At 40.1% G+C, this 4,516-nt stretch overlaps 1 pseudogene; it reads left to right on the top strand.

The window, feature by feature from the left end:
• The first annotated feature begins 2,261 nt into the window (after positions 1–2,261).
• LOC116629115 lies at positions 2,262–3,976 on the top strand (annotated as a pseudogene).
• Positions 3,977–4,516: the final 540 nt, after the last annotated feature.

The raw sequence follows: 4,516 nt of genomic DNA, 5'->3' as shown, positions 1-4,516 counted from the left end.
AAGTATTATATCTACTGTAGTATTTTGTTACTTATTAGAAAAGAACCTGTCTTGTATATGCTCTAGTATAATTATTAGAATTTTTATAATTGTTGGTACTCTGATTGCAAAAATGCATATGATTTGAGTTTCCTGTTCTTCGTCTTGTATTTTTAATGCAGGATTGTGAAGAATCTGAGGTTTTGCTACAATTCATATATCACATTAGAGCAGAAATAATACATCGAATAATGCTTGGAATATAGAGAACACTCAAGAAATATTAGTTATTGTTACTATTGTGTTCTTTCTTTCAAAGGCTAGTCCTAAATCAAAAGGAGCAGCAAACAAAATATTAATCTATTCAACAAAGATTAACTGATTGTTTTTTAAAGTAAAGACATTTTGTATGTGCTGTGGTGCAAAGATGAATAGGACATTATCTCTGCCTGTCGGAAGCTCACAAATATATCAGATATCATGATATTAAATGCCATTATAAAAGCATGAACAAACTTCTATGGGCAAAACAACGTGGATTCATACATTCTAGTCAGGTGGAAAACCATGTGACAATTTATTGTGGAGCAAGTAATATATGACAGACTAGCAGAGGGTCTAGATTTGAAAGCTGAGATAGGACACTCAGTAAAATTTGAATTTCTGATAAACAACAAATAGATTTTTTAATATAAATTTCACATACAATATTTGGGACATACTTACATTAAAAATTTATCTGCTGTTTATCACAAATTCAAAGTGGCCTGGAGTCCTGGGCTTTTATTTGCTAAATATGGCAACCTTAGAGGACATTCAGAAAGAGGAAATATGTTTGCAAAAGAAGTTGGTATTGAAATAAAATAGGAGGTTCAGAAGATCTAAAGTGTGATTGGAAGGAGAAATATTTTATATGCAGTGATTAAATAACTCATGAAATTTGGGGTTGGATTTGTCAGCCCTGGGTCTAAAAGAGATTCAGACATGAAGGTGGACTCAGTGTCTTATAAAGCTTTCCCTTCACAAAACACAGAAATATTGGACAAAAAGTAAAGAAAACACACTTTTTTTTTTTTTTTTGGAAAAGGTAGACTTTTTTTTTAAAGATTTTATTTATTTATTTAATTGACAGAGAGAGAGAGAGAGACAGCATGAGGGGGAACACAAGTAGGGGGAGTGGGAGAGGGAGAAGCAGGCTTCTGGCTGAGCAGGGAGCCCGATGCGGGGCTCGATCCCAGGACCCCGGGATCATGACCTGAGCCGAAGGCAGTCGCTTAACCAAGTGAGCCACCCAGGTGCCCCAAAAAGGTAGACTTTTAGTAACTGCTTTTATCACCAGGCTAAGTCATGCAGTTACAAAGTAGTTAGAAATTTCTGAAAGGATATTGTTGTTTAAAAAAAAAAAAAAAATCTCATTTTTACATAAATAATCTCTAGTAGTTCATTGGGACACTACTGTTCAAAAGGCCCTGGGGAAATAACTCCCAAACAAAACACTCAACCCAAGGTTGTTTCCAGCCCAATGGTAATGAAGCTATGTGCAAGAATTCAGGCCTCTCAAAGAAGACACCAAGTCAGGCCTAGTCGGGGCCATTGGCAGGGCTCGGAGCCGCCAGCTAGACTCCAAAGTGGGAGCCCAAGTGGTTTTTTTCTGGGACACTCTACTTGAATTATTGTTCAATTAGACAACACAGTAGATCTTCAAAGGAGAACAATTAATTAATGTGATGAGGAGGTCACTGTACTCTTTGGACTATACGTCGTAATTGCGGTTAGTAAATTCTGACAGTCTTAACAAAAATAGCCTCCACCATTTGCAGGTATGAAGATAACTTAATTCTCTATCAGATGTTTTATTTTTGCTGGACAACAATACATGATTGACAAGCTATAAATGATACTGTTTTATATTATAAAAATACTAGCTTTTTTTCATTTATTATATTTATAGGCATTCACTGCTTGAGTCAAGGTTAGGCTTGGTAAGTGATTAAAGGCAATTTTATTACAGCAGCATGTACTTATTATTCTAAGAGAATAAAATGCATAAAGGGAAACAGCTTTTATTTTTGTTGCTATCTGTAAAATTGAGTTATTTTGCTGATGTAAAATACCAGTAACTCACTTGAGGACCATGCCACCTTCTGAAAATGCTCACACCTATTGCTCAGAGGCGTCAGCCTTACAGCGTATCTCAGACTCGTCCAGAGCCGAAATGGTCAGCAGCTGGCTGTTCTTGGGCAATGGGTGTGTTCCTGGCCCCAGCTCCGACCGCACTCGAAACTCTGGCTTCTTTGATGACATGTAAGTGTGCAGTGGTTGAGGTGCCATTTGGGGGTGCCAAGGCTGGTGTTAAGATCAATCCCAAGTGCGGAGAAAGGGGAACCCTCCTACACTGTTGGTGGGAATGCAAGCTGGTGCAGCCACTCTGGAAAACAGTATGGAGGTTCCTCAAAAAGTTGAAAATAGAGCTACCATATGATCCAGCAATTGCACTCCTGGGTATTTACCCCAAAGATACAAAAGTAGGGACCCAAAAGGCTACGTGCACCCCGATGTTTATAGCAGCAATGTCCACAATAGCCAAACTGTGGAAAGAGCCAAGATGTCCATCAACAGATGAATGGATAAAGAAGATGTGGTATATATATACAATGGAATATTATGCAGCCATCAAAAGGAATAAGATCTTGCCATTTGCAACGACGTGGATGGAACTGGAGGGTATTATGTTGAGCGAAATAAGTCAAACAGAGAAAGACATGTATCATATGACCTCACTGATATGAGGAATTCTTAATCTCAGGAAACAAACTGAGGGTTGCTGGAGTGGGGGGTGGGGTGGGAGGGATGGCGTGACTGGGTGATGGACACTGGGGAGGGTATGTGTTCTGGTAAGCGCTGTGAATTGTGCAAGACTGTTGAATCTCAGATCTGTACCTCTGAAACAAATAATGCAATATATGTTAAGAAAGAAAAGAAGAAGAAGAATGTAGCAGGAGGGGAAGAATGAAGGGGGGGGAAATCGGAGGGGGAGAAGAACCATGAGAGACAATGGACTCTGAAAAACAAACTGAGGGTTCTAGAGGGGAGGGGGTTGGGAGGATGGGTTAGCCTGGTGATGGGTATTGAGGAGGGCACGTTCTGCATGGAGCACCGGGTGTTATGCACAAACAATGAATCATGGAACACTATATCTAAAACTAATGATGTAATGTATGGGGATTAACATAACAATAAAAAAAATTAAAAAAAAAAAAAGATCAATCCCATGAACTATACTGATAATGAATTGGAAAAGATCACAAGGAGGTTTACCATGGAGCTGGTGAAGAAGGGCTTTATTGGTCCTGGCACTGATGTGCCTGCCCCAGACATGAGCATGGGTGAGTGGGAGATGTCCTGGATTGCTGACACCTATGCCAGCACCATAAGGCACCATGATATTAATGCCCATGCCTGTGTTACCGGTAAGCCCATCAGTCAGGGCAGAATCCACAGGCGGATCTCTGCTACTGGCCTGGGAGTCTTCCATGGGATTGAAAATTTCACCAATGAAGCTTCTTAGATGAGTATTTTAGGAATGACACCAGGGTTTGGAGATGAAACATTCATTGTTCAGGGATTAGGTAATGTAGGCCTGCACTCTATGAGATATTTACATCGTTTTGGTGCTAAATGTTTTGGTGTTGGTGAATCTGATGGGAGCATATGGAATCCAGATGGTACTGACCCAGAGGAACTGGAAGACTTCAGATTGTAACATGGATCAATCCTGGGCTTCCCCAGGGCAAAGCCCTATGAAGGGTGCATCTTGGAAGCTGACTGTGACATCCTGATCCCTGCTGCCAGTGAAAAGCAGCTGACCAAGTCCAATGCACCCAGAGTCAAAGCCAAGATCATTGCCACTTTTATAGCATGGTTTTACTCAAAAGAATACCAAGGGAGGGGACCAAGGTTCTGCTCACCACAGTTCCTCCAAAAATCCATAAACTGATACTAACAAGTTCACAAGGATCTAGATGCAAATGCTATAAACCTAGAAATTTAGAGATTAATATCCACAGAAGAAAAAATTAGAACTAATCATGGCCCTATACAAAGTTGGATCATTATCCATGAGAACCACATTAAGATACAGTGGCTAACTGATTAAAAAAAAAAAAAAAAAAGATGAGACTATTATTATCACTACTATGTACGATTAAATTTCTTTTTACAGATTTTATTTATTTATTTGACAGAGCGAGAGACAGCGAGAGAGGGAACACAAGCAGGGGGAGTGGGAGAGGGAGAAGCAGGTTTCCCTCTAAGCAGGGAGCCCGATGAGGGGCTGGATCCCAGGACCCTGGGATCATGACCTGAACTGAAGGCAGACACTTAACGACTGAGCCACCCAGGCACCCCAACGATTAAAATTTTCAACCCACAGGGACATTGGTTTTCTTTTTCTCTTGCCTGGGGAAATATTACTTGTTTCCATTTCTGGACCAACAGCAAACTTACCTAAGTAACTGAAATATCTGTTTTTTTGTAC

This window comes from Phoca vitulina, unplaced genomic scaffold, assembly GCF_004348235.1.
Source record: "Phoca vitulina isolate PV1807 unplaced genomic scaffold, GSC_HSeal_1.0 scaffold3, whole genome shotgun sequence".
NCBI lineage: Eukaryota > Metazoa > Chordata > Mammalia > Carnivora > Phocidae > Phoca > Phoca vitulina.
Note: the sequence above shows the minus strand (reverse complement) of the source record. Positions and strands in the feature narration are given on the sequence as shown.